Genomic DNA, 12,502 nt, shown 5'->3' on the forward strand with positions numbered 1-12,502 from the left:
ACAGAATCCTCCATTGCACTTGTAACCACTTCCAGCGTTTCAGACTTACCCCTATTTACTAAGCTGCTGTTTTGGCGTTAGCACACCACCAGTCACTAGCGCGGCTTAGTAAACAGGGGAATTAAAGGTCTAAAACACATTTCTGATTTACTGCCACAGTTATCTAACAGAAATAACTTTAAGGCAGCTTTTGTCTTGATGTGATATAATTTTGTATCTTTTATGGCTTAGTTGGTATTGACTGATTGATTTATAATTTAATGCAGACTGAATGGACGGAAATTCCAAGCTGGAATTTTAGAGTTCCAAGATTCCATTTAGATAGTTTGAACGTGTGCTACTGTGCAAAATATCTGATAGGAACTCCAGTTTGAACTTGATAATAATATATTATGTAGTACCATTTACAGTAATTATTATTATTATTTGTTGCATTTGTATCCCACATTATCTCACCTCTTTGCAGGCTCATTGTGGCTTACAATACATCATGAATAGTGAGAATACATGAGAAAGTATACATTTAGTATAACAGAAGGATTAGGTTAAGCACAAATGGATAATATTACAACAATCAGCATCCCAACGCTAGAACATTTTTTTTCAAAATTACACAACTCATAGATTTTCTTCAGAAACTTCAGTTTCACGTGTGGGATCACAACCCAGTGATTCACCGCATTCTTCATGGGTTTCACTGTGTCATTACTTTTTTTATTTTTTTGTTCTAATAATTATTTGTAAATAATAAATTGTTAATTAAAAATAATTATTAGAATTTAAAAAAAAAAAGAAGTTATAACACCAAGTCTATGCCTAAGTGCAATGGCCTGTACTTTTCAGGTGGATGTTCACATGGGTGGAATTTGGATGGAGAATGGGTGGGGTGCATAATTAAACAGGTAGATTATAAAATCTTAGAATCTACACATGATCTTTCACAATTTAGGCGCAAACATTTAGAGGCATGGAGGGGCATTTTTGTTATGATGTCCAAATCCGATTTTGGATGTTTTCCAAAAAATGTCCAAAAATCCAAAGTCAAATGCGGTCCTTTTTGAACCAGAAAAATGTCTCTCTGTTTGATTCAAAAAGCACCCTATTTTAGATGTTTTTTATGCTCAGTGCATCTTTCTTTTCAAAGTAAAAATACCCAAGGGAAAAACATACAAAAACAAGCCACTGGGATGTTTGGGGGACAGCAGACTTATTAGACTGGCCACACAGATATCTTAGTAGAGCAGTGGGGCAGCTTAGGGGGCACTGCAGTGAACTTCACATAGAAGATACCAGGTACACATCACATCATAACCCCCCTTGTATTGTATTACACCACTACAATAACCCTTATGCCTGTAGGTGTCACCTATATATGGGTTCAATAGATATTTGGGCGCTTTTATTACTTAGGGGGTCTTTTAATAAAGATTAGCTCGAGTTATCTGCAGCAGGGCCCATTTTATTCCTATGTGCAGATAACTCGAGCTAATCTTTAGTAAACGATTTTTCTGTTTTGAAAATGAGCCACATGGAGGGGCATAATTGAACGGCGCTGGCCATCTACGTGGGCGGCCATCTATATGGCTGGCGCCGCAAACAGCGGTCCTGAACCGTATTATCGAAAAAGATGGCCGGCCATCTTTCATTTCGATAATACGGTTGGGCTGGCCAAATGTCAGAGATGGCCGGCATCGGTTTTCGCCGATAATGGAAACAGAGGCCGACCATCTCAAACCTGGCCAAATCCAAGACATTTGGTCATGGGAGGGGCCAGCATTTGTAGTGCACTGGTCCCCCTCACATGCCAGGACACCAACCGGGCACCCTAGGGGCACTGCAGTGGACTTCAAAAATTGCTCCCAGATGCATACCTCCCTTACCTTGGGTGCTGAGCCCCCCAAATCCCCCCAACCCCCCCAAATCCCACTACCCACAACTGTACAACACTACCATAGCCCTAAGGGTTGAAGGGGGGCACCTACATGTGGGTATAGTGGGTTTCTGGTGGGTTTTGGAGGGCTCCCATTTACCACCACAAGTGTAACAGGTGTGGGGGTGGGGGGGTGGGCCTGGGTCCACCTGCCTGAAGTGCACTGCACCCACTAAAAACTGCTCCAGGGACCTGCATACTGCTGTCATGGAGCTGGGTATGACATTTCAGGCTGGCATAGAGGCTGGCAAAAAAATGATTTTTATTTATTTTTTTGGGTGGGAGGGGGTTGGTGACCACTGGGGGAGTAAGGGGAGGTGATCCCCGATTCCCTCCGGTGGTCCTCTGGTCATTTGGAGCACTTTTTGGAGGCTTGGTCCTAAAAATAAATGGACCAAGTGAAGCCGGTGACGTGCTCGTCAGAGCCAGCCTTTTTTTCCCATTATTGGCCAAAGCTGGCCATCTCTTAACCACGCCCCTATCCCGCCCCATCCCGCCTTCGCTACCCCACCGACATGCCCCCTTGAAGTTTGGCCGGCTCCGCGACGGAAAGCAGTTGGCGTCGGCCAAAATCGGCTTTTGATTATACCGATTTGGCCGGGTTCAGGAGATCGCCAGCCGTCTCCCGATTTGTGTTAGAAGATGCCGGCGATCTCCTTTGAAAATAAGCAGGATAGTACAGTTATTAATGTATATATATATATATATATATATATATATATATATATATATATATATATATATATTTAAAATATTATTAGTAAAATAACATCATTATCAATCATAAATAATAAAAGACCCTTATCCAGTTATCACAAATACCATAAAGTGCACATAATGCATATAACATCACAAAAAAGCCTTTTGAAACAAATATGTCTTCAGCTGTTTTCCAAAGGCTATCTATTCAACAACTTAGGGTCGACCACCTGAAATGTTGAAGAGTGGAAGCCGAGAAGGCTAATTATTATGAATACATTTTGTACTGGTTTATAAAGCTTAAGAGCAGAAGACAATACAGATGGAGCTTAATTTTTCAATGTTTCTTTCAGCACTAGATTGCTACTACTACTACTATTTAGCATTTCTATAGCGCTACAAGGCGTACGCAGCGCTGCACAAACATAGAAGAAAGACAGTCCCTGCTCAAAGAGTTTACAATCTAATAGACAAAAAATAAAGTAAGCAAATCAAATCAATTAATGTATACAGGAAGGAGGAGAGGAGGGTAGGTGGAGGCGAGTGGTTACAAGTCAAAAGCAATGTTAAAGAGGTGGGCTTTCAGTCTAGATTTAAAGGTGGCCAAGGATGGGGCAAGATGTAGAGGCTCAGGAAGTTTATTCCAGGCTTAGGGTGCAGCGAGACAGAAGGCGCGAAGTCTGGAGTTGGCAGTAGTGGAGAAGGGAACAGATAAGAAGGATTTATCCATGAAGCGGAGTGCACGGGAAGGGGTGTAGGGAAGGACGAGTGTGGAGAGATACTGGGGAGTAGCAGAGTGAGTACATTTATAGGTTAGTAGAAGAAGTTTGAACAGGATACGAAATCGGATAGGGAGCCAGTGAAGCGACTTGAGGAGAGGGGTAGTATGAGTAAAGCGACCCTGGTGGAAGACGAGATGGGCAGCAGAGTTTTGAACCGATTGGAGAGGGGAGAGGTGACTAAGTGGGAGGCCAGCAAGAAGCAGATTGCAGTAGTCTAAACGAGAGGTGACAAGGGTGTGGGTGAGGGTTTTGGTAGAGTGCTCGGAAAGAAAGGGGCGGGTTTTACGGATGTTGTAAAGAAAGAAACGACAGGTCTTGGCGATCTGCTGGATATGAGCAGAGAAGGAGAGAGAAGAGTCAAAGATGACCCCAAGGTTTCGAGCTGAGGACACAGGGAGAATGAGAGATCCATCAACAGAAATAGAAAACAGGGGGAGAGGCTCCTCTGGCTCCCACTTAGGGAACGCATTACGTTCAAGATCTGCACGATTGTTCACAAAATCATTCACGCAGACGCCCCAACCTACATGCTAAACCTCGTAGACTTACCTCCAAGAAACGCCACAAGATCATCCCGCAAATTTCTTGACCTGCACTTCCCCAGCTGTAAAGGACTAAAGTACAAGCAGAAGCATGCTACCACATTCTCGTACCTGAGCACGCAATTGTGGAAAGCACTGCCTACAGACCTGAGAAATATTGACAAAACAAATATCTTTCGCAAATCTCTGAAGACGTATCTCTTCAGCAATGAGAACTAATAGCCACACCAATTCACCCGACAACCCACTCAGTCAAGATAGCTCACCTAATATAACTACCTTAATCAATCCTTTACTTCCTCTTTCTACCCTTATTTAACCTCTGCACAATATTAAATGTAACTGTCACCCTGCATTGAGCCTGCAAATAGGTGGGATACAAATGCAATAAATAAATAAATAAATAAATAAATAATAATAAATTTCTTTCAGCAGTTGCTTTCACTTTTGCTGTCACAAATAGTGTGCTAGGCTGTATGAGGTGCTCTATTTATATTTGTCTTTAGATAGCAGGACAGAGCAAAAGACAGAAGAACAATAGCCCTCGTAATCACAAAGATGTGTCCAACACAGTAAAGGTGACAAAGAAAGGTAACAACTGGATGATGCATACATTTTAAAGACTTCGAGATACAAGCTCAGGCTATGGCAAGTCATTTCAGAGGAAGAGGTTACCCTAAAGAATGTATTAACAGAGGCCTTATTAAAGCCAGGAATCAAGAGAGGAAAACCCTGCTAACAAAGAAGGATGACTGTTGCAAACCAGATATTGTCTACACACTCCAGTTTTCTCAATATTCCAAAGAGTTTCACAACATCAATTTAAGGAATTGACACATATTAGAAATACATTCCTGTTTTAAGGACATAAAGAGAGGCATAATCAAAAGGGGCGCCCAAGTTTTCCTGAGGACGTCCTCGAAGGACGTCCCGATGAAGGGTCAGGAAAACCCGTATTATCGAAACAAGATGGGAGTCCATCTTTTGTTTCGATAATATGGTCGGGGACGCTCAAATCACGAAATTTAGGTCGACCTTAGAGATGGTCGTCCTTAGAGATGGTCATCCCTGATTTTCGGCGATAAGGAAACCGAGGACGCCCATCTCAGAAATGACCAAATGCAAGCCCTTTGGTCATGGGAGGAGCCAGCATTCGTAGTGCACTGGTCCCCCTCACATGCCAGGACACCAACCGGGCACCCTAGGGGGCTCTGCAGTGGACTTCAGAAAATGCTCCCAGGTGCATAGCTCCCTTACCTTGTGTGCTGAGCCTCCCAACCCCCCCCCAAAATCCACTCCCCACTACTGTACACCACTACCATAACCCTAAGGGGTGAAGGGGGCACCTAGATGTGGGTACAGTGGGTTTGTGGTGGGTTTTGAAGGGCTCACATTTACCAGCACAAGTGTAAGGTAGGGGGGGATGGGCCTGGGTTCGCCTGCCTGAAGTGCACTGCACTGCACCCACTAAAACTGCTCCAGGGACCTGCATACTGCTGTCATGGAACTGGGTATAGAGGCTGGCAAAAAATTTTTTTTAGGGTGGGAGGGGGTTGGTGACCACTGGGGGAGTAAGGGGAGGTCAACCCCGATTCCCTACAGTGGTCATCGGGTCAGTTCGGGCACCTTTTTGAGGCTTGGTCATAAGAAACAATGGACCAAGTAAAGTCGCCCAAGTGCTCATCAGGGACGCCCTTCTTTTTTCCATTATCGGTCGAGGACTCCCATCTGTTAGGCATGCCCCAGTCCCGCCTTCGCTACACTTCTGAAACGGCCCCGTGAACTTTGGTCATCCCCGCGACGGAAAACAGTTGAGGATGCTCAAAAACGGCTTTCAATTATGCCGATTTGGGTGACCCTGGCAGAAGGACGCCCATCTCCCGATTTATGTCGAAAGATGGATGCCCTTCTCTTTTGAAAATAAGCCTGTTAGGCTCTTCAACTAGGCCTTTAATGGAAGAAGTAACTCACTTGTTAGTCTCACTCACATACACAAGGAGTAATTCAGGCTGCACATACTGCAGCAGGGCATGTTTATCCACTCCTACCCTAGCTGAGATAATATTTAACCATCACTCTGACCTCATGTGCAACTTTTTTCAAATTAATCACCTTACTTTCTTACCCATCTATATATTAGAACTTTGCCTTACCCTTCACTATCAATTATAATGTTCCATTATGTATTTTGTGTTGACATTGCAAGTAGTATACCATGCCAGACTTTGTATTGTTAGTTGAATATCTTTACTGCTGTAATTGCCTATTGCTCATGTTTGATCTATTCTTACTGTACACCACATTGAGTGAATTTTTTTTTGTTACATTTGTACCCCGCACTTTCCCACTCATGGCAGGCTCAATGTGGCTTACATGGGGCAATGGAGGGTTAAGTGACTTCCCCAGAGTCACAAGGAGCTGCCTGTGCTAGGAATCAAACTCAGTTCCTCAGTTCCCCAGGACCAAAGTTCACCACCCTAACCACTAGGCCACTCCTTCAAAAAGGCGGTAAATAAATCCTACTAAATAAATAAATAAATAAATAAAATAAAATAAAACCAGTGATAGAACATTCAAGAAGTAGAAATCTAATAGAGAAACTTGTCCACCCTACCAGAAATTGAAATGAGTAATTTCTCCTTGGTAGGTCATACTATTTGGAAGTGCTCAGTAAGCAGACGTGTTCTCACAATAGATAGATTTGTACATCTGACTACTGGTAGAACATATGAGTTGAAACATTCTACAGATTGGAGTGGAGGAGTAGCCTAGTGGTTAGTGTAGTGGACTTTGATCCTCAGGAACTGAGTTCAATTCCCACTGCAGCTCCCTGTGACTCTGGGCAAGCCATTTAACACTCCATTGCCCCTGGTACAAAATAAGTACCTGAATATATGTAAACTGCTTTGAATGTAGTTGCAAAAAACCTCAGAAAGGTGGTATATCAAGTCCCATTTCCCTTTCCCTTATGTGGTATATATCATCATATGCCCTTGTAGACTTTTTTTATGTAGGAAAACTAAACTAAACATTCAGTAAAAAAAGAATTATTGAACATAGAAGCTGCATTCGTAGAGTTATCCAGTTGGCCCCATTGGTCACTAGCATGACCTTAACCACAGTAGAGATGACATTTAGGGACCCTTTTATAAAGGCGCATAAGGGCCTACGTGCTTCCAGTGTGTGCCAAATCAGCAATACCACCCAGCTACCGTGTGCTCCAGGCGGTAATTCCAAATTTGGCATGCGCCAAAAAAATGCAGTAGAAAATATTTTCTATTTTCTACCACAGGGCGCCTACCCAGTGGTAAATGGCAGTTGGCACGTGCTGCATGCTTACCGCCTGGGTAGTGCGTGAGACTTTATCGCTAAGTCAATGGGTGATGGTAAGGTCTCAGGCATGCGCTGGTTTTCATTTTGCCGCACATCCATTTTCTGGCCCATTAAAATAATCCCTTTTTACCAGACGTGATACAATAAGGGTCCAACGCATGCCAAAAACATACACCCACACTGCCACAGGCCAGCTTATGGCACACCTTTATAAAAGGGTCCCTAAGTTCTTTGATAATAAACTTATTAAGCCAAGATGGAGAGGGGAGATCTGGAAACTTTTTTTTTTTTTACAAGAAAAGCTTTATTTTTAATTTGAAAACTGTCACTCCTCACAGTCTTAATGCAGAATTAGATCTGATGATAACTTTTCTGCAAGGTTTTATACACTTTTTGTATTCAATAGTTATCAAACCATTATGGTTGCTTTGATTACTTATGGATAAATAGATTATTCTGTACGGATTGATGATAATCTGTGGGCCCTCTTTACTAAAGTGCATTAGTGTTTTTAGCAGACCTACACTTAGCACGAGCGCTAACCATATAGGTGCCTACAGGGATATTGTAGGCACGTACATGGTTAACGCGCATTAAAAACATTAACACACCTATAATGCTGTTTAGTAAACAGGGCCCTGTATGTATTTATGCTACTTTGAAATGCATTTTTATCTAAGAAATATAGACATCTTTTGTATTTATTTAACAACTTATTTTACACTATATTTTTTTAGCATTGTGTCATTATCCAGCTTATAATCGAACGAGAATAACGCCCAAGTTCCGACCTAAATCGGGAGATGGGCGTTCTCACAAAAACAAATAAAGCGGTATAATCGAAAGCCGAACTTTGGACGCTTTCAACTGCACTCCGTCGCGGATGCGGACAAAGTTGACGGGGGCGTATCGAAGGCGTGTCGAAGGCGGAACTGGGGCGTGGTTATCGGGCGAACAGAGATGGGCGCCCTTCGCCGATAATGGAACAGTTTTGAGCTAGAATTTAGGACACTTTTCCTGGACCCTGTTTTTTGACGAATAAGGCCCCCAAAAGTGCCCTAAATGACCAGATGACCCCCAGAGGGAGTCGGGGATGACCTCCCCTGACTCCCCCAGTGGTCACTAACCCCCTCCCACCACAACAAATGATGTTTCACAACTTTTTACTTTCACCCTCAAATGTCATACCCTCCTCCCAAGCAGCAGTATGCAGGTCCCTGGAGCAGTTGTTAGGGGGTGCAGTGGACGTCAGGCAGGTGGACCCAGGCCCATCCCCCCCCCTACCTGTTACAATTGTGCTGCTTAATGCTACTAGTCGTCCAACCCCCCCAAACCCACTGTACCCACATGTAGGTGCCCCCCTTCACCTCTTAGGGCTATAGTAATGATGTAGACTTGTGGGCAGTGGGTTTTGAGGGGGATTTGGGGGGCTCAACACCCAAGGGAAGGGTGCTATGCACCTGGGAGCTCTTTTACCTTTTATTTGGTTTTTGTAAAAGTGCCCCCTAGGGTGCCCGGTTGGTGTCCTGGCATGTGAGGGGGACCAGTGCACTATGAATCCTGGCCCCTCCCACGAACAAATGCCTTGGATTTATTCGTTTTTGAGCTGGGCGATTTCATATTCCATTATCGCTGAAAAGCAAAAACGCCCAGCTCACACCTTGACGAATAAAACATGGGCGTCTTTTTCTTTTAAAAAATACGATCCGCCCCGCCCCTTCACGGACCCGTTCTCGGAGATAAACGCCCATGGAGATAGGCGTTTCTGTTCCATTATGCCCCTCCATGTATTCTTGACACTGGGCAAAAGAAGATATTTTTATTGCTGCAATATAGCTTTTAACTTATGTGTTCCTTAATCAACTATTTCCTGTAAAGTGCAGTCTGTTTATTCCACTCCGTAGTTTTTACTGACTGACAGTTCAATGTTTCCAAAGGCACATACGTGAGTCTCGATCCTTACATCATTATGACATCACTTCTGGCATTTGCATAACATTTTAAAATGTCTGCAGGACACGGCGTGTGTTTGTTTATCCTTTTAAGAACTCTGAGCTAGCAATTTGACTATCAACAAGGTAAGAGTCTGTTTTTTGGATTCCTCTTCATGTGCCAAAAAATTGTCCTTAGCGTTGCTTACTGTCTGTATGGTTTCTGAGGCTCTATGCCCTTATTATCGACGTTTTCTAATGGGTTTTATTAGTCAGAATTAGTTTGGGCTAAAAATAGCACTTGAGTTTTTGCAACATTGAGGGCCTTGTTTTCTAAGCCGCGCTGTAGCTGCGCTAGCGTTTTTAGCATGCGCTAACGCTAGAGACATCCATATATTCCTATGAGTGTCTCTAGCATTAGCGCATGCTAATTTTTAGCATATGCTAAAACCGCTAGCACACCTTAATAAACAGGACCCTTACTTGAAATCTATTAGCAGCTATCCAACTTCGAATTTATTTAATAGAACGCATTAAGATGTGTTATTTTAACACTAACTCATGCTATTTTAGCACAGTTCCCATTTTATGCAATGAGATCTAGTTATTAATAACTGAATTTAACTATAAAATAACATGCTTTAATGGTAGCCCATGTTGATAACTTCCCCTCTTACATCAGCTCACACCTTAACTATAGATATAACATAACTCTTCCACTCAACGATGCCCTAACTGTATCTGTTCCACTCCAACCTATCTTACCCAACAACACTTTGTATTTGTTCTTATCGGAATCGGCAAACATCTCTCCGGTACTATGTAAGCCACATTGAGCCTGCAAATAGGTGGGAAAATGTGGGATACAAATGTAACAAATAAATATATTTTTGGTCGCTTATGCTGGTATTCGATAAGGAAAAAATAGGTGCCTACCATTTCTCTATAGAATTGGTTTCAAACAAGTGCTTTCAGAGAGCTTCCTTATAAGATTACACTCTGCGAGGATAATGTTGTAACAGGTCACCAGGGTTCAGAGATCAAGCAGGTGCTTTCCATTCTTTGTATAATTGCCCCACAAAAGCTGCAGAAATCACAACTATAATGAAGCCATATGTATTTATACCAGCCCTCGGTCCTCATTCTAAGTAGTCTTGAAAGGAAGCCAGTCAGTGGACCATGTGAGGCTTGTGGTTGCCTTGATGTGTCAGGGTCAAGAAGAGTTGTTTGTGCTGGCCAGTTGAACTGGAGCTATAGCATGGTGGTTATCTCATAGTGCTTCTAAATCAACAAGGAAGAAACTGATGGAAGCTGAAGCAGGAAACTTGCTGAGGTCCTGGGTCAGTCACATGAAACAATACATTGTACATAGGATTGCATTTGATTTTAAATGGAACAGGTTTTTTTTTTTGTTCTCAGCAGACAGGGAAGGCTATGTAATTGGGATGAAATGCAATTTGTTGTTGTGTCTTCGAATCAGTGTCAACTCACGGAGACCCTCTGGATAGTTGCCCTGAACTGTGTTCAATCTTCAGTGAGGCAGCTAATTGTTGATAGAGTGGCATCAATAGTTGTTGTTATTACCTGGCAGGGGAGATTGGTCCGTGATCCAGAAGGTGGCACTTATAGGGTGAGGCTCGGCCATTGCACTTAGGCTGTGTTGACCCCTGCGATTTCCCACATGTGGGAAAGTTGACTGCAATAGTTGTTGCTATGCTTATTAGGTGTATCATTAGTATTATGCTAGCATTGTATTATAGCTCTGATATTTGAATTCCAGTGATGATAAATGTGTATATTTTTGATACTGCTTCTGGTAGTTCTATTATTAGGTTTCAATTTGCAGGTTTCAAGTTTACTTCATTTATGGTATTTATGTTTATTCTTGGTCATATTTCTATTGTTATGTTGTTAACATAATTGTAATTTTTTTGTTAAACTGTACCTACTGTATACTGCCTTGAGTGAATCTCTTCATAAAGGTGGTTAATAAATCACAATAAATAAATAATAAATTAGAAGCGTATTATATAGACAACTCAAGACTGAGACATGAATAAAACCCAGATAATCAAAATGAGACCTCATCTCCTTTCTGTCAACACAGAAAAGTTTCATTCTGGCAAATATTTACTCTGAATGAATTTTTCTCTTAAATTTGGCAGTGATTCTCACAATAGAAATTAACTGAAACATCTTGTATTATTAAGCGTGTTTACCCATGGGACAAAATTTAGTTCTAAAAAATAAATTAACAGAGCTTAAAAGCAGTAAAGTTTTATTGTTTTCACACAGTACAAGGAAACATTTAATTTTACCCTCAGAGAATCCAACTGCACATGCCTCTTCCCAAAAGGATATACACTTTCGAGGGTTAACATCAAAATTTAATTTATACAAAAGACACTTCAGTCTCAAATAGTCCTTGTCATCCTCTTGCTTTTCATCAGTCAATAGTGGTGGGAAGGCTTACTTTAAACACAGAGATTTTCTCAGGCCTTAAAATTGTTTGTGTAGTGAATGTTTAGCTTATAAAAGCTTTTAGAATAATAAATATATCAGTAAAGGCTGAGCCATATGAAGAACAAGAATGACTTGGGAACTGTGCAAAAGGCACTCTCATATGAAGAGCTGCAGTGGAACGTAATTAAAAGCTCAGGTTTCCTTTATGTCTATCTCCGCAACATCTAAAAGTGTTTTCTCGTGGTGGCTTTAAGTCTTAGGAATAAATTGACAGAAGGCTCTGGTGATTTCTGCTTCATTTAATCGTTGAACTGAAAACAAAAGCTGGAACAAAAAATGTACCCAAGTAATTGTTTCTTATTCTTCGAAACTGACTACATTGTCGTCTGGAAGAACACCAAACAATTACCACCCCTTCCTAAATCTGAGCGAAAACAGCCTGCCAAGATATCTCAGAATAAGACTATCTGAGGTTCTCTTGTTAAAAGTAGAAATGAAAAGATTAATGTCAGAGTTTCCTACAATTTGTTTGCATTCCTTTGCAGAGTCTCTTAAATAAATCCAAAAAATGTTTTTCAAAACAGGTTCCTGACATGGTCCATGTTTCGCCAATGGCTGCTTCAGGGAACCTGTAAACAATTGGAGTTATAATCTTCAACATGCATCTAGACCACATAAGTCAGCACATAACCAACAGTCAAAAGGACCGGGTTTCCTGAAGCAGACATTGAAGAAACATGGACCATATAGGAAAAAGTCTTTTGTTTCAACCAAGATGTGATTTTACATTTTTCTGATTATATACTATGTTTATGGACTTGT

The 12,502-nt window shown here is 41.7% G+C and overlaps 1 protein-coding gene and 1 non-coding gene across 2 annotated transcripts in view; one reads left to right on the forward strand and one right to left on the reverse strand.

Moving 5' to 3' along the window:
• DLC1 (DLC1 Rho GTPase activating protein) overlaps positions 1–12,502 on the reverse strand; it is a 744,850-nt gene that overhangs the window by 408,366 nt on the left and 323,982 nt on the right.
• Positions 10,794–10,955, forward strand: LOC115463822. Its single transcript, XR_003941105.1, has one exon. It is a non-coding gene; the product is annotated as a U1 spliceosomal RNA (small nuclear RNA).

The sequence above is a fragment of the Microcaecilia unicolor genome, chromosome 2 (genome assembly GCF_901765095.1).
Source record: "Microcaecilia unicolor chromosome 2, aMicUni1.1, whole genome shotgun sequence".
NCBI lineage: Eukaryota > Metazoa > Chordata > Amphibia > Gymnophiona > Siphonopidae > Microcaecilia > Microcaecilia unicolor.